This window comes from Myotis myotis, unplaced genomic scaffold (genome assembly GCF_014108235.1).
Source record: "Myotis myotis isolate mMyoMyo1 unplaced genomic scaffold, mMyoMyo1.p scaffold_m19_p_13, whole genome shotgun sequence".
Classification (NCBI taxonomy): Eukaryota; Metazoa; Chordata; class Mammalia; order Chiroptera; family Vespertilionidae; genus Myotis; species Myotis myotis.
This window is the reverse complement of record NW_023416317.1, coordinates 20470608-20489127: the sequence shown is the minus strand read 5'-3', so window position 1 is coordinate 20489127 and position 18520 is coordinate 20470608. Positions and strand designations below refer to the sequence as shown.

The 18520-nt window shown below is 42.0% G+C and overlaps 1 protein-coding gene across 2 annotated transcripts in view; it reads right to left on the bottom strand.

Annotated features, from left to right (window-relative positions):
- Positions 1–18520, bottom strand: part of GRM7 (glutamate metabotropic receptor 7) — a 756022-nt gene that overhangs the window by 91548 nt on the left and 645954 nt on the right. The gene's annotated exons all lie outside the window — the stretch shown is intronic.

Sequence of the window (18520 nt, the reverse complement as noted above, 5' to 3'; positions counted from 1 at the left end):
GTTGACCAACCCTGTCACCACGGCTAGTGGTCCACCATGAGGGCTCCCCGGTCAGGTGCAGCGATGTCAAATGAATTCAAGTCTTGATTCAAAATCTAGGTGTGCCCCCTTTTGACCCAGTAGGGGGCATGCTCTAGCCAAGCCATGTTAGAGAGACTTTCCATAAACCACATTCTATTTTTTACTGCTTTCCTTTAGATGAGGGGTCCTCAAACTACAGCCCATGGGCCACATGCAAATACAAATATTGTATTTGTTCCCGTTTTGTTTTTTTACTTCAAAATAAGATATGTGCAGTGTGCATAGGAATTTGTTCATAGTTTTTTTTGTTTTTTTTTAAACTATAGTCCAGCCCTCCAATGGTCTGAGGGACAGTGAACTGGCCCCCTGCTTAAAAAGTCTGAGGACCCCTGCTTTAGATCTTCAGAGAGGCTTTATGTCTGACTGACTTTTTAATAGGGATTGATGCCTGGGCACTTCAAAATTGCTATTCTCAGGGAAAGCTACTCAAGAAAGGAACACCACATATTCCTTGACCAAATGGCTGGCCAAAGGTGATCAATTCTTTTGTAGGAAACACATCCTGATCAAGACTCCTCCTAATACATCTCTTTCTAGTCTAAACCTTCTTGTTTGGGGGGTCATGTCTGCAAATATTCATCTTCCTAACCTCTCCATTCCCCTTACTCATGCAGTTCTGCTAACCATTCTTTTGAAGCCATTTGGGAAAAAAACAAAAACACAGACTGCGAGTTTGGGCTGCTTCAATATCTTTATGCCTTGACCACTAAAGTAAGGGCTCGCTCCATAATCAAACAGAAAGACCATTCCAGGGTATGCTCTCTGCGGAAATTATTCTATTACAGACACTGTTAGTTTTAGTAGATAAAATGCTTAATGTTTTCATGACTTGCCAGACATGCTGACAGATTTGCAACCTGAAGTGAGGCTTGGCATTCCCCATGGTGCACTGAGAAGGTTGTACATGATCGAGTAGTTAGTCAGTACGTGTTCTAAGCCGATTACCTAGCACTCATATCACCGTGACTCTGATACGCTCTCCGCATCTACACCCACCTACTGTGGGGGAGAATAGTCTATGCTAAGGGGGCATCTGTGATTAGGGGATTCTCTAAAGCATCCGGACATCTTTATCTTGAATGCCAAGGTCTACGGCATATTTTTAAGATAAAACTGCTGAAGAATACTTACTACTACCTGCCTGATCTGTCTCCCTAGTTACCGCCCTGATTAAGGCAAGCAGGTACCTGATTATTACCTTCAGTAAGACCTGACCCTTGGAATTATTTCAGCGTATTACATGGAAATGTTCTCCTACCTTCTAGAATGAATATGTATTATCAAACATTTACAGTGTGCTTACTATGTCCAGGCACCGTTAGACTCTCAGGAGAGTGAAGATGAGTGGGTCAGAATCCCTGTCTTCATTTAGTTGAAGTTTAATGGCAGAGAGAGACAAGGACAGTCGCTCCTGTTATCTTACCACGGTTTCCTTCAACAGCTAGGACCTGGGAAGCGGGGCACGAAAAGATGTTATAAAGTAAGTGAGACTCAACTTAAATCTTGAAGAATAGGAGTTGGACAAGATAATGAAGGGTATTTCAGGCAAGAGTTAAGTATGCCTGAAGATGAACAACCTATAGTTAAAATGTTGCCAACGACTAATTTTGAAGAAATCCCCATTCTAAGATTTGCTAGGTGTGACCATGTAGCACATTTGCAGAATGATAAAGAAGTCAGATGTACTTCTGTGGCAGAATGAATTAGCTCCTACAGGTCTGTAGCAAGTCTGACTCCTTAGATCAGGATGGTGTTACACAGAGGACTCTGGACCTCAGGTCAGTATGAACAAGGATCAAAGTAATTATCTACTGAAGATGCTATATGCAAAGGCAGTAGGACAGCCTAGCTTTCCATTGAGAAATAATGAACTTCAACTTAAACACTAGTGACCACATCATCTAGAAAAAGTTAATTGAAGATGCCATTTCATTAAAGAGTTAGGCTGGGGTAACAGCCACATGCCATAAAGTTCTTGATGAAACACAGCATTCAACATCCCTCCAGTTCTGCTTGGCTTCAGCCATTGGAGAGATTTAATTCATGTACACTTCCCCATTCTCTTCATGATTTTCTAGTGCCTTCTACTCACTGCCAGTTGTTGTTTTAGGAGTAATAAATTCCTGGCTACTTCCTCTCACTTTTATTCCAGAAAACTATTAATACCTCTGCTGATCTATGTAGTAGTCACCAGCCAGATGTGCTATATAAATTTAAATTACATTTAATTAAAATGCAATCTTTTATTCCTTAGGTCCATCAATCACAGAGTAAGTACTCAATAGCCCCATGAGGCCATGGCTACCATAGAGGGCAATGCGGATATAGGAAATTTCCATCACAGAAAATTCTATTGGGCAGTGCTAATCAATGAACACCCATGATCAATCCCACTTACCCATTTTATAAAAGTATTAGGTTATGCTTTTCAAGAGCTCTTTTGTATCTTTTTACAAACTATTGATTTCTGTGGATAAAGCATTCAAAATCTGGATAATTTACCAGTAACCTTGTAAGATCCACAGATTTTCTGGCGGAGAAAAAGTGCATAATTGAATCCTAACCCTTTCCACTGTTAGTGAAAATTTGACAGTGTTTAATAGCATATTCTTTCAGTTTGCAAATGGGAAAAAGACTTGTCGATGTTTTTGTTGCTGTTTCTTTCGACTCAGGAAAGAATAAGATGATATGTGACAATTTAGTTGATTATAAGCAGTTGGTGGTGAAGAACAAAGATGAGAAGTTTGGATACACTGCCTGGAATAGAATGAAATTAGTATTTAGTTCTGAGCTGAAAGCTACTGCTTCTTTCAGAGGATTATTTCATCCAAATATCACTGACACACCGAGAATTAAGGGAAACAGGAGATGGACTTTTGGGTACGATAGCAAGTGTTAGTCCAATGTTGGAGTTTCCATGTATCTGACTTTATTCCAGGTGAAATCAAATCTACAATGCTTTTTGAATACTAATTAATAGGAGCATCTTTGTGAAAAAAAAAAGCAAACAAAACACATAAGTCGGAATATTTTCGCTTAGGGTACTGGCAGTGTCAACTGTTACACATAAAACCCAAATGCAAGGAGTAGGACTTTGCTAATGAAGAAAGAGCCCTACTTATTGGAATGCCATTAAATTGATGAGAATTTGCTTCTAACAAAAGAAGAAACATAAAATAATTAAGAAAAGGTCACCTCAAAAGGGTTTTGTTGATAAATACAAAGAAGTTAAAGTAATGGGATGCCTTGCAGAGGAGGAACACTGGAACACTGGTGGTCATTTTGGAAATTTTTGTTAGCAGCTTCCAGGAGGCGGTCGTGCATCACACACAGGATGAATCTAGTTGCTCTGGTGTTTAGACTCTGTCAGTGGTGGAGGGTCAGAAGGGGTTTCAATATTGAGGTTTACAGAAATTCCAGTTATATTTCTCTCTATTCCTTACTACTTCCCCCTTGTTCACAGCACCCTGTTCTGTACACTGGCCTTTGTCCTGGTTTGCCCTTCTCTCTGCTGTTCTCATTTGCGGCCGTGCGTTTCAATGATTGAGACAGAGACCGAAACAGAAGTGCCCAATTTCAAATCCTGGGTCCATCACTTGCTAGCTGGGTATCTTTGGACAAGTTAGTAAACCTCTCTAAATCCTCTGTTTTCTCAACTATACAATGAGGATAATAATAATGCCTACTTGATCAGGTTGCTATGAAGATGAAAGGAGTAATAACAAAGAGTTCTTGGCATGTTTGCCACCATTTAGCAAAATACTGCAGAAGTAGCACATATATTTTGTTCATATGATCATGATATAAATGAAAGTCTCTTCTACTCCTACATTGGCTTGGACCAGCACCTAGCATGTACCTTCCTCACAGTAGAGATTAATCCATATCTATGGATGACTAACTGATTGATTCCACCTTCTCTGGCTGATCAATCAAGACACTGTTCCATTTTCTGTTTGTTTCTTGGGGTCACCACCTTTGAAAGGGCTGGCTATCCATTGCAGATTTCTCTATCATTAAGTGTTTTTTTTTTTAATTCACTAAAATTTCATTTAAAAACGTTTCAAATGAGTTCAATGTGAATTGAGTCCAGTCATTAAGTCCAGGCTGAGGAATAGGTGGTAGACTGATGATTGTCAAGAAGAACAGATGAATTCGATATATAGGAAGTAGAACATGATATCTACATGTGAGAAGTTATTTAAAAAACAGGCATAAAATAGACTTGTTTATGCTCAGCGCACATAACTTAATTACAGTTTCAGCTCCAAGAGATGAAAATTAAACCAGTCAATCAGAAATCACCTGTTCAGCACTAATTAACTCATCTGCCTGATCAATTGAGCCCAGCCCTCCCTAGGGACAGTGACCTTGTAATAACCTACTCCCTTTGTTCCTAGTATAACGTGCTTGTTCCTGCCCCCCTTCTGCCTATAAAAGTCTTTATTTTATACAACTCTTTGAGCTCATTTCTATCTGCTAGTTTGGATGCTGCACAACTTATGAATTGTTGAATAAAGCCGATAAGATCTTTCCATTTTACCCAGTTGACATTTTTTTCACAGTTTGGCGGCAGTGATGGGGATCCAAAAGAGACTTCTGATGGCTCAAGGACAAGCAACCCAGGGATTGGCACCCGTGAATCCTTTGATTTCTCACTGGAAGTCTCTGTAGGTAAGTTCCTCTCAGATCTGAGCTCCACTTTCTTTACATTTAGCTCCTCATCTAATTGGCTTTCCTGTCTAAGTGTCCATCGGTCAGTCTAGAGCAGGGGTGGGGAACCTTTTTTCTGCCATGGGTCATACAAAATTATCAACTTAAAAATTAGCCTGCTATATTTGCTCAAATAATTAACTCACCCCTAATGCCTTGGCAGGGCCAGACCAAATGATTTCCTGGGTTGAATGCTCCTCACCCCTGGTCTAGACTGACAAGAGGCTTTAACTGAGTGCCAGCCCTTAGTTAGTCCACAGAACCCATGCATTGGGGTCTGCTGGTTCAGTCTGCACCAGCTAAGGCCTTCTCTTGGCCAGTACCATCTCTTTAATTGCTGCTGGTGTCCATAGTTCCTCAGTTACTGTTGGTTTCTATTAGTGTGGTAAAGAAATAGCATGTCTACTATTGTTAAGTAGAGGCCCAGTAAACAAATTCATGCACCAGTGGGGTCCCTCGGCCTGGCCTGCGGGATCAGGCCAAAACTGGCTCTTCGACATCCAGCGAGGGGTCCCGGATTGCTAGAGGGTGCAGACCAGGCCAAGGGACCCCACCAGTGCATGATCAGGACCTAGGAAGGACTGCGGGAGGGCTCCAGGGCGTGTCTGGCCCATCTCACTCAGTCCCGATCAGCCGGACCCCAGAAGCAAGCTAATCTGGTCGGAGCATCTGCCCCCTGGTCAGTGAACGTCATAGCGAGCGGTTTAACGGCCATAGTATATTACGCTTTGATTGGCTGAAGAGAAGACCGGACACTTGGCATATTAGGCTTTTATCATATAGGATAAGCCCAAGTTGCAAAATTGGTGGGCGCGGGTCAGGTACTTAAAACTTGTTAGAGTGCTCATCATCTAACTCCAAGGCTCCCATGTTAGATAAGTTGGTTACTTATGGGTTAAATTGACATTGGGCTACCTGCCAACCTCAAGAAAATGTCCATGCAATAAGGTACACCCCTCTAGGCATAAATCTGACCCCAGCAGACCCAAGGCTTAGCCAAAGAAATGGGATCAAGTCTCAATGAATTGATTCACCACTTTCCAGCACAATTGCTTATTTCATATCTAAAGAACTACAGTTCCAGAAGCTATAAATATCAACAAAAATGTCACAATCTCACCAAGAGAGGCTAGAATTACAATAACCATTATGGAGACTGTTCCAACCAGACAAGACAGTTCGTTTAGGCGGTACACTTGAAAGCAAGGGCTCCTGAATCAAACAAACAGAATGCAATACCTATTAATTGGGATGCAGAAGCCTCCAAAAATCTTCCAGATGCTAAAATAGTTTTATTGAAAGATTCATTGCTATAGCTAATGAAAAACTAAAGACACAAGATGTACCTAAGACTATAAAAGTGATAGGACTCTTACTTCTCCTTCATCCTCCTTTACCTGAGTACTCAGTCACCTAATCCACTGTCTGAATTGCCTTTGCACTCTGAAGAGACTACAGGACCATAAGCTAAAGTCTCCCAAATTAGTGGCCTTACAGACACCTCCCTAAATGCTCTGTAGGGTTGACAAGACTCTGAGCGGTTCTTCGATAGGCTACTGTTAGCCCCTTAAAAAACCAAGGGGAAAGGAAAACTACAATTGATGGAAAACCTTTCCCGATTCTGGTAGGTGCTACACTCTCTGAACTCCACTCACATCGGAACCTGCGGATGGAATCCTGGGAAAACAGACAACAGCCAGGAAAAGGGGAGAATCCTCCCCAGAGCCAGCTCTCTGCAGGACCAGTTCACGAGAGAAAGGTAACTCTCTCCTCGTCCCCCCCTTCCAAATCCAGACCCATTAGTTACGGATCCTTTCTCTCCCAGGGACAGTCCTTGCGTCCTGAGAACATGGCAACCGTCAGGTAGGGGGCCCCAACACTCTGACTTGACAGAAATGTGGGTTGCACCCCATTTGTAGTTGGGGCCCTACCGACTGTTGCCAGTTCTTAGGGAATTGAAAGCTGTCTATTTGGGGGAGTGGATCTCAATCTTAGGAGGGTAACATCTTTTGTACCCTCTTTGGGGATGTCTCCTGTGTCCAAAGGGTTGTTCAGTACTGCCAAAAGTATTTACTCGTTGTCCCAGAGTAAACCTGACAAGATATCTGAAAGCTCTATGGTAAGAAGTTGGCCAAATCGAAGCTGCTGTTCAGAGCCTGACAGGACTTTGTGTAAATCTTCCCTGCTAAGCTAATTAAAAGTATGTACACACCCAGAGAGCAAGAAAAACACTCCAAACACAACAGCTATAAATCTAGAACATAGAAACCTTTTGATTTTTTTTTTTTTTTTATCATCATCAAGGTCTTTTCCCAGAGAAAAAGAAACACACTGGAAACAATGTCGCTGGATGGGTGTGTCGGCCTCTTGCTGTTATTCAGCTTGCCGCCCACTTCTCTGAGGAATTAAAAACAACTGTTCTATCTGATCAGCTGAGTCTTTACAAGGAAAGAAATGCAGGCTTATCCTGTTTATCTCAAAAGGCTTGTGGATATCCTAAAAGATCCAGACCCGGGGAAGGAAAGTCCTTATTGGTGAAACTTAATTCTTCCTCTGTGCCTTTTGAGATGTAAGTATTTTGCCTTGTCCTCTCTAGGAACCAAATTGAATTCTTACTAAAAAGGGAAAAAACGTTATTTGAAAACTAGGTCTATGAAAAATCTTTGCCCCAAGTTTTAAGAAAAAAGTTTCAGCCAGCTGAGCAAGTAACCTTAATTTTCTCCATCTGCCAGATCCAACTGGTCTTTCATAAACTAGTAAGTTTTTAATTATCCTACCATCACATGGCTAAAATTGTAAAATGAAAGCTATACCATCTCTTTGTCCATGGGAATGTTTATGTTTGTCTATATATATGTACATTACAGATGGGTAATATTTTTTATCTCTGTATGGTATTACCAAAATTAACTTGTAAAGAGGCATGTCTTTAGACTTAACCAGAATTAAATGATGCTTTTATTTTACCAAGGTTTACTAAAAATCAAATTAGTTCATATTATCTCTGTTGTAGAATTTGTCAGCAAGAGAGGCACCTTAAGAAGATGGTTAGCTGTTTAACGGCTCATGAAATTTTCATGAGTAATTAAAACATAATTGTTAAGAACAACAAATAAGTTAAATAGATATGTCATAAAAGTTTGTAAATAAAGTTTTTAATAATCATGGTATGTCAAAAGATCACTTCTAAAATATTTTTGGTAACTACAAACCTTAAAGTTATATTGATATAATTTAAACAATGGATATTCATTAAATATCTAGATCATTTTCAAATAAAATATTGAAACATTAATCATTGAATGTAAGTTTATCCACTTTTCCCTGAAGAACTAAAGATATATGGGTCTATTAGTAAACATGTTTTGTGCCACACTGAAATATTTACTCTGACGAATATACTACTATAAATTATGAAATGTACACAGTGGGGCAAAAGTAGTTGTACAGTTGTTCATATGGAAATATAATACAAGAATAAACTGTGTTTCATGTACTCACCACTGTAAACCTACTTTTGCTCACCTAATATTCAAAACACTGCCATTCTACAAAACACTAGTGCAGCAGACAATTGCTTACTTCTTAGTTTTCAGTTGCAATTAAAGATTCCAAGGGTAAAGCGTTCTAATATATATGTAATTAAAGCTACTTAGAAATAATCAGGATGAAAGGAAACAGCTATGTATAAAAAGTAGGTTAGGAAAGAAAAATGACTGGTTGTAATAAACTGAAAAAAAATAGGACAAAATCTAAATGGATATAAAAAAGTTTTGCGGAAAAGGGGTCTTGGGAAAGGAATTTCATGTGCAGTCAATCAAGCTGGCAAGGATTGGAGTGAATTTATTTAATGTTTAAAAAAATAAGTTTTAATATCAAAAGTATACTGTTATAAAACTAGACTTTAGTTTTCTGTCTGCTAAGAGGACAACATTTTCTTTTGGGCCCCAGGAAAATCTCAAAAGATTTGTCTCTTACCTAGTATGATGTCAAATAATTAGGTTTATTTAATACACTTAATTATATGGGAAGCACTGTCAAATAGAAGTGATGTTAACCTTAGATTATATTTGTATGGGTGCACCCTATATAATAAAAGCATAATATGCTAATGATATGCTAAGGCCACTCAACCACTGACCACCAGGGGTAGACAGTCAGCCAGTCGCTATGATGGCACTGATCACCAGGGGGCAGACAATATGACCGGTAGGTTAGCTTGCTGCTGGGGTTCCGCTGATTGGGACTGAGTGAGATGGACCAGACACAGCCTGGAGCCCTCCTGCAGGCCCTCCCCAGCCCCTATCATGCACTGGTGGGGTCCCTTGGCCTGGCCCGTGCCCTCCCACAATCTAGGACCCCTTGGGGGATGTCAGATAGCTGGTTTCGGCCCAACCCCACAGGCCAGGCCGAGGGTCCCCACTGGTGCATAAATTTGTGCACCGGCCCCTAGTGCTGTTATAATAATTGTTCTAGAAACTGTATGAAATTCCTAGAAATCTGATATGTCCTAGTGTTATCAGTTATAAGTCCAGTTATTTTAAAATGTTACAATCCACAGAAATAACCAAATGTCCTTGTCGATTCCATTATAATGCACTCTCAGCATTTCTTTAACCGTGGGTATTTTTAAGTCTTTTGTCATTTACAGACAGTTACTGTTTTACTCTGAGGCTTTTGTAAAAGTGGGATTCCTGGGAAAGACCCTCCCAGTTACCCTGGACACTCCTGCTAGATTTCAAGGTGTCGAACCTTGGGCGCATAGTGCACAACTGATGGAGGCTCCACCTGCCATACGGTCCTTGCAAACCCTGGAAACCTCACAATGAAGTTGGCTAGGCAGCGAAGTAGCTGACATCCAGGTAGACTGCTTCCGCCCAAGAAGTCAGATCAAGAACATTTCTTTCCATTCCTCCTCCCCTCTATTAACATTATTTTCCTAATTTTCCCACTATGATGGTCTTTTTAAGTCTTTTTGTCCACCTTTTGCCTTGATCTGACCTGGACAGATAATGCCATTGTTCACATATCTCAGGCCGCGGCAAAGGGCCTTAGTCAACCTCCAAGCGATGGTTGGATTTACCAAAATCCTGGTGACCCTATAGTCTTTTGCTTGTCACTAACTTCTCCCTGATTTTCAATGCCTCAGTTTCTCTGCAACAAACTCAGCACCGTCTATTTTGTGCCAGATCCCTAACTCTGGGGTCCTTTTCCCCCCTCTGGTTAACAGCCCCTACAACAGGGAACCTCATGTCCAGGTTCTGTATGAAGAAAGGGCGGTACTGCAAGGCTCACCAGAATAAAACCACCTCTGTAGGCTACAGACTCTTAAACTTAGAGACCTCCGATGCTCTCACTTTTCTAGTCTTTAGTCTTGAGGCGAAGAATTTGTGATTTAAATTACCTCCTTTGGCAGATATATACTCTAGACATTGGGAATTATCCTGCTTAGGGCCGTCTCCCTGGTACACTGCATTCTCTCAAAAGCTTTAACTGCATGTTCACAGCTGCTACCCACCAAGTAAATGATCTCCCTAAAACCAGAGCAGCAGACAAGGAATGAGCAACTTCATGTGAGCCCGACATCACAACCTGTAAATACCAGACAGAGATTCATCAGAGTCATTAGAACAGCAGAGTGGTAGCGGGGAGTAGCACTGAGGCCTTAAGTTTTGACCACATCCCACCGTTAAGTCAGAGATTGATCAAAGGGGGAGAATTGTTAAAACCAAGACAAGAGACTCAAAGTGGAGTTGCTTATGCTGTCCCACCTTACTAAACCAAGACGTATCTCAATTACAGCTTTGGCTCTCCTAGAAATAGAATTGCAACCCAGGCAATCAGGAATTGCTTGATCAGCACTAGATTAGGTAATCTGCCTGCTAGAACCCTGCCCTCTTCTAGGAAGGTAACCTTACAACAACCCACTTGTTTATCTAGTGTAAGTTCCTTGTTCCTGTTCCCTTCTGCCTATAAAAGCCTTTCATTTTGTACAGCTCATTTCTATCTGCTAGATTAGATGTTGCCCAATTCATAAATCATTGAATAAAGCCAATAAGATCTATAAATTTTCACTCAGTTGAATTCTGTGTTTTTATACAAAGTTAATGTGATTTTTCTTGATAGCAATAACTAAAATAATTATGTCCATAACTCTCTTTGTTTCTGTCATTGGAATTAGGCTTTACTTAAGCATCTCAATCTTCAGTAACACATGTTGAAGGCATTCTACTTTGATCTTCATTTTACAAATTGAAAAACAGTCCCCAAAGCAATATTCACATGGATCTTAACACTTAGCCATTTTGATGTTGGGCCATCATCATTTCTTTTTTATTCCATTATTTAAGATTAGGTTTTGTTGCACATTCATTTCCTTGCATTGAGAGGTTCTTCCATATTGTCTTCGGTCTTCTCTTCCTTTACTTTCTACCCTCTCTAATCACCTAGCATAAGTCAAACATGCAAAGAGCCTTCACACAATAGAAAGAGAATAATAATGCTGACTTAGGCTCTACTATACTTCATCTATGCCAACTAGATTTTCTGTACCGTAAGGGGAAATTGGTTGCTTTTAAAACGTCAGCCAAGTCATGTATCTTTCTTGCTTGAATTTCACCCAAGTCTTCCTACCACAATTATAATACAATCTGTACTCCTATCACAGTCCCCTAAGCCCTTCATTACGGGACCTTCGTCTCCCTCTGGCCCCTCCACTCACACTGGCCTGCTGTGGTTCCATGAATGGATCAAGCTCTGCCATGCTCTTTCTGGAACACTCCTGTATTCCATGTTTTAAATGTCACCTTTTCAGAGACTGTCCATAACCATCTAACCTAAATCCATTCTATAAATTTTTCTCTCAGCTAGTGCCGTATTTGTTTCCTTTGTGATACTTATAACTTATACCTATATATACATATAATTTTTGTTAGTTACTTACAGTTTAGCCTAGCTCAACTGTAGAAAATTTTGCCCTAACTCCACCTATCTGGCAATATCTGGAGACAGGTTTAGTTGTCACGACCAGGGAAGGTGGGTTGCTATTGGCATCTAGTGGGTAGAGGCCAGGGATGCTGTTGTACATCCTACAATGCCCCGATCAGTTCTCCCCCTCTCCACCCCAACACAGAATGTCAATCATGCTCAAGTTGGAAAACCCTGGTGTACTCCCACCTTTACAGTGAAAGCTTCATGACCACTGTTGTCCCAGAAGCTAGCAGATGTCCCAGCAGGTGAATGGGTGAATTATAATAAAGAAGCGGGACAAAAGCCTCTGACAGCTAGAGGCTCTATAAAGGCAGAGGTGTCAGGTGCCACCAGGAGCCCCATTCTGTTGGGAATGGTCCCAGGGACATAAGCATCCTCAGCTGGGACCCTCTAACATGCCCCATCGCAGGCTATTTCTGCCTGAGACACCAAGAGTTCCTCTGCTGAAATCCTCATCTTATGCAAAGCCAGGGATTGGTCACAGGAACAGACTTCCCCAAAGGTGCGGACTGCAGGGCACAGGAGAAAGCACTGTGGGCCCTGGCCAGCTGCCTGCTCACCAGTGGCCCGTGCGGCACCCCCACTCTATATTAGTTTGTCATTGGAGTGGCCAATTATATCCCTGCAGCTAAAAAGGCAATGGTCTCTGCTGCAGCAGCGAGAATGTTCGCAAGCACTTGGCTGTGAATCACAGCACAGGTCCAGAGGGGGCTGGAATGGTGACTTCACAGTAATTTCCCCTTTTACAACACCAGAGGGTGCAGTGAGGATTACATTTGTCATTTCTAGAGGAGTCCTGTCACCATTTGGCAAAGAATTCCCCCTCTACCTATTGCACTGGGCACTTGGTAGCAACACAGATGAGAAACTATGGAACTTGCATCAAATGCCCCTGAATGGCGTGGAACGTCGCCTATCCAGCTACTCCCTGAGAGTCAACAGTTTTCTACCAAATTTATGTCTGTTAAATTGTGAAATGTGGCATGTGCTTAACAGTTCTTGATACAGGGTCAGGCTGTCCTCCTATAAAAGAGGTTATTTGGCTCCACTGATAATGTCAAATGTTCTCATTGGAAACTGAGGTCGGCTCCCTGAATTAGGGGGTAGGATGAGGCCGCCTTCTAATAAGTCAGAAGGGACAAGCTCCACCTGTCTGTCTTCCCTGAGCAAGTGATTTCTAGAAGCCTTCGGCGCAGTTAGGACACACTCTTTGATAGTGCTCGGCTCTTTCTCCTGTTTTCTTCCCTCTGTCTGATCAGGAAGAAGTGCCTCTGGCCACGCTGTCAGCGTGCCACGAGTTCCTGCCGCAGATCACCAGGGAAACCTGGTTTTTGGAAATCGGCACAGCGCTGTCCAGGTGCTGAAAATCCGGAGGCAGCTCAGTGGGTTCTGTGGTCATGCTTCTTTGTGCTGGTCAGACCTCGCAGGGAAGATGTTTTAGCTTGCTAGAACAGGGAGAAAATTCCTCTTCCTCCACCCTGCAACCTGTATTCCTAAAGGGGCTTTCCTTCATGAGTTTCCCCCACCCTCAAATGATTGAGCCTTTAGCTTCGGAATCGACCTTGTCATCTGACGTTTCAGTGCTAAAAATATGTAGAGTATCAAGCTTAGGTATGACTGACTGCACCTTGGGCTAAATGTTATGTGTCGCGTTATACTAACAATATGTAACTTGCTTTAAATATCATCTAATTTCTAACTCTGAAGAGAGTCTAATGATTATTCAAATTAAACTACTCCAAAGCCAAAGTGGTATGTGTTATAAAACATCGGAGTGAGCTGGCTGAAAATTTTTAATTTTCCCTACTTATTAGCTATCTGTTCTGGGAATAAATTGAAGGTGCTAATTTCCTGGGTTTAAAATCTATTTTAAAATGCACTAGGCTGCGAGAGGGGAGGAGGGAAAGGAATGTAGAATAATTTTCTCATCTTTCAGACAGAAGGAACCTGGTTACTTTAAGAATGGTGCTGGCTTTTGAGATACTATTTTAGAGTCCATGGCAAACTCCTATGATACTTGGCATAAGGCAGTGCTTAAAGCTCTCTACCAACTTGTTATGGACTAAACTGTGTCCCCCCGCCCCCCGCCCCCATTCATATGTTGAAGCCCTAACCCGCAATGTGACTTTATTGGGAGGTAATTAGGATTAAATGAAGTCCTAAGAATGAGCCCTAATCAGACAGGACTGAAAGGAAGAGGAGACGACAGCAGATAGCTCTCCCTCTCTCCAGGCACACACAGGAAAGGCCGCAGGAGGACACGGCAAGAAGATGGCATATGCACACCAGAAAGACACATCTCACTAGATCCCATCCCAGCTGGCACCTTTCCCGCCTCCAGAACTCTGAGAAAATAAATGTCTTTGTTGGAGCCACCCAGTCTGTGGTATTTTGTTATGACAGCCAATCTTATATACAGTCTACCTAATTCTCTTCTTTTGATAGTTTATTACAGTACAGTCTCATCTACAAAGAGATGTGTTTCTTGGGGAATTTTATCACCCTGGGAAATCCAATATTAAATCATGAAAACAGCTGTCCTAAAGCACATGCATTTTGAGCAGCGATAGACACTTCCTTAACAGAGTTTTATAAATAACATTATCTACTAGCCTACTGTTAACCTCCTGTCCTTTCTAGATTATAGCAAGTTTGAGGGACAGGGTTGGTGGAGATGTGGAATATATATCCCCATGCACACTCTAAACAGGATAGCAGTAGAGCGTGAATAAAAACCAACCACCACCATTACCTAAAGGCCAGCAATCTAAGGTGGGCACAAGTAAGTAGCCACTGTGTGGCCTGAATAATGCCTCTGCACGTTCCTGAGCATGAGCAGACTTGGATCCCAATGCCAACATGGTGGCCAGGGCTTGGGCCACGTTCTGGGAGCACACTAGGTTTGCTATCAGTTCTGATCCTTCCACTGTCCTAAATGCCCCTCAACTAACTCTCACCGGATGATGAACCTCAAACGCTTCCTCCTCCCAGAAGGCCTCCCCGATTCCCCAAGCCCGAGTTAGACATAGAATTAGTGAATTGGAAGTCCCCTTAGAGATTCACAATCTAAATGACACTATTTTACAATGGAAGAAACTAAGGCGAGGGAGACTGTTGGCAAGGCTGCACGGGACCAGGACTCCTGGCCCAACACTGGCCTCACCTCAGTACACTGAAACATTTATAGCCAAATGGTTTGTAAGTTGTAATTGGAAGAAAGAAGGGGACCAGTTTGTAATGAGTGCTAAGTGCCAAGTAATGGGGATACAAACATGCAGGAGAAATGGCTCCAGGTCCCTCTGAAGGCATGGCCTGGGCAAGCTGGGAAGTACCCTGGAGGCTATGAGAGGAAGAACTGTATCTGAAGATCCTGGGCTGGCACACAGTAGAGCCTCAGGAAAAGCGTGCGGAAGAAATGAGCTAATATCTATAATAGCATCCAAGTACACACCGCCTATTTTAAGAGGAAGAAAAGATGACCCTATATATCTTGATAAGTCAAGAAAAAATCCCTCAATTATTATAAAAATCTTTGGAGCTGTGGTTTAGGGGTCTAACGTAGACTGATAGATGTATTCTGCCTGTGAGAAGGACATGCATTTGGACAGGTCAGAGGGCAGAGTGTTATGGGCTGAATTGTGTTCCATAAAATTCATATGTTGAACTCCCAACCTCAGAATGCGACTGTATTTGGAGATGAGGTCTTTAAAGAGGTAATTAAGTTAAATGAGGCCACTGAGGTGAGCCCTCATCTAATAGGACTGGTGTCCTTAGAAGAGGAAATTTGGTGCAGACATAGACTGCGCAGAGGGGGAACCATGCGGAGACAAAAGGAGAGGACAGCCTCCTAAGAAGCCAACCAGCACCTTGATCTCAGATGTCCAGCCTCACTAATTGTGAGAATATACATTTCTGCTGTTTAAGCCACCCGGTCCGTGGTGCTTTATCATGGCAGCCTAGCAAACCAATACAATTGGGCACACATACCTTGAGATACAAGTTTTCCAGGAAGCCATAGCCATGAGCTTTCAACTCGGACAAATCGAGATTTTGTGGTTTTTCACACTACACGAATAGCTGTCATGCTGACCTTTCTACACCGACAAAGGACCATTTCATTGTCTTATTTTCTTATCTCAACAGAGGATAATTATTTCCTAAGATATCTAACTTTAATAAGCTAACAAGAATATTTGAAGCAGGGGACATGATCTCTGTTCTATATCCACAGAAAGCTAGAGCATTAATTTCTAATCCACATAACATTTTTCTGAGACTAATTTGCCACTTAACGCATGTGCTTGATTTCAAACATATGTTGACCAATAAGGGGGGAAAATGACTAGCTTTCTTTTTGGTTTTGTAGTTATAAAGGCGAAGTGACCAAAATAACACTGTGTGCTTTATAGCTTTTCCAATCTCTTTTCACATTTTATTTGATTGGAACCACAATCCTTTGAGGAGGAAAGATAAAGTTCCAATTTATAGATGAGGAAGCTGAGGCTCAAAGACTTACTGAAACAGCCTTCGAGTGGTTGAGGAGGAACTGTAGTCCAATGATCCTTCTCCCGACCCAACTACTGACCTTTTAATCCAGCCAAAGAAAGGGAACAGTTATTATCTAAGTTTCCAGAAAGAGAAAGATGAACGGAGGTGTTTGTCTAGGCTTTTGGACCTGGGCTGCTATGAAAACAAGCTAATGTAGGATCCTGACATGACAAAAGCATCTAGACCTCCTTATGGGCTGATTCGTGCCTCTCCCCCTCTAATACATGTGAGGAAGCCCTAACCCTCCTGCCTCAGCATATGGCCTTATTTACATGAAGGGTCACTGTAGGTGTAATTCGTTAAGATGAAGTCATGCCGGAGCAGGGTGGGTCCCTAATCCAATATAACTAGTGTCCTCAGGAAAGAAAGAAATTTGGACACAGACAGAGAGGTGATGCCATGTGAAGATGAAGCAGAGGGTGGAGTAGTAATGCTTCCCCCAAGGAATGCCAGAGAAGGCCAGCCGACCACCGGAAGTGGGGGCAGAGGACAAACAGGTTCTTCCTCAGACTCCAGAAGCAAGCAACCCTAGCGACACCTTGCTTTTGGACTCCTCGCTTCCACAACTGTGAGACAATAAATGTCTTTTGTTCAAGCCACCACGTCAGTATCCCCTTGCTGGAGCAGCCCTAGCAAAACAATAGGGCCTGTTAGCAAAGCTGCCCAGGTCACAAGTTTGGAGCCAACAGGCCCTATCCATGTCTGGCCCGGGAACGGCAGTTGTCTCCTCGACATTTCGTCCTCGAGGCTGCAATGTAGCCACATAGTCCCTAGGACTTCAATTTACTACCAAGTAGAATGGTGAGCTTCTAACAAGTACCCATGAATGAGCCACAATGTCCAAGTTAGGTGCTGGGAGGAAGGGGCCAGAGCTCAGATGGCAGGACCTCACAGTAGAGAGAGCTGCCCCCGAGAAGCCAGCTCCTGACATGGGCCCACTTTACCTCCACTACTCTGGACCCACTACTCTCCTAAAACAGCTCCCCTTCTCCCTAGAAAACAGCTCGATGATGCCTACCAAGGTGCTTCGCATGGTCTTGCAACAGCCTTCCTCTCAGCAATAACGATATGTAACATGCGTGTCTTCTCCCTCCTTGTCCTGTGTTAACCATATGTGTGTGCTGATATTGTCAGCAAAATGCCTTGATGCACATGGCCCTCTCTAGCCCGACGTCTATTTGGAAGTCCTAACATTTGAACTGTCTACAGCACATTCCCATTTGGATGTCCAGTCATCGCTTCTATCTAAACCTATAAAGGCAGCAGGTACAGAAGACGGAGCAGAAGCAGAAAGAGACCTTCCTGTTCCAAGCTCTTTGTGCCAGGAGTTGTGTAACTCTCAGAAAACCATTTTTGAGCCTCAATGTTCCCGTCCAAAAAAAAAAAAAAAAAAAAAAAAGCAAATGATTTATAAGAGCTTGTTAGGCTGTAAAATTCAGTTTTTTTTAAAAAGAACCATCTAGCTTTTTGCTAGAATTTCATTACTTTTTTCTTATTCTCCAGACTTTGAACTTTGGGTTCTTCTCATTACTGCTTTTTCCAGCAAATCATGTTCATTCCTTTGAAAGGCCCTCTGCAGCATTTGACTCCAAATTCCAAATTTGTTACCACCAGCTGGCCCTTATCACAATCTGACACAAGCTTTCCCGTCCTGGAAACTTATCCCACTGCCCACTGTCTGCAATGATATGTATAAACCGGCCTTCCTAAAGCTTTGCTTTCTTTTCGTGCACAAATTCTTCCAAGGTTGCCAGGCAGGTGAAGTTCAAACTTTGAAAGGACACAGCGGACCAACCAGAAGATTATCACTAATCTCATCTGTAGTTAGAATTCTAAGATATATTAATGTTTATTGAGGTTATAAATGTTTTAGACTCTAAGCTAGGGAGTTCCAATGTACTATCTTAACAATTCAGAAACAGTGGATTAGATCACATTTAGTACAGATAATTATGTGACTAGCCCAATCTATAGAGCCCGCAAACTCTTCTAGTACTTTCCATACATTAATATTTTGTAGTGTTTGAGAAATATTATGCAAACTGAAGTCAATGTATAGGTCTTGTTAGGAAGTGTTCCTATATTATCAGATACTAGAGTGCTCATACCCAGTAATTCCATAGCTATTTGAATGCCAAATAGCAATAATCTGAAGTTTTTCGGTTTTTCAGAATGTGACATAGATAGG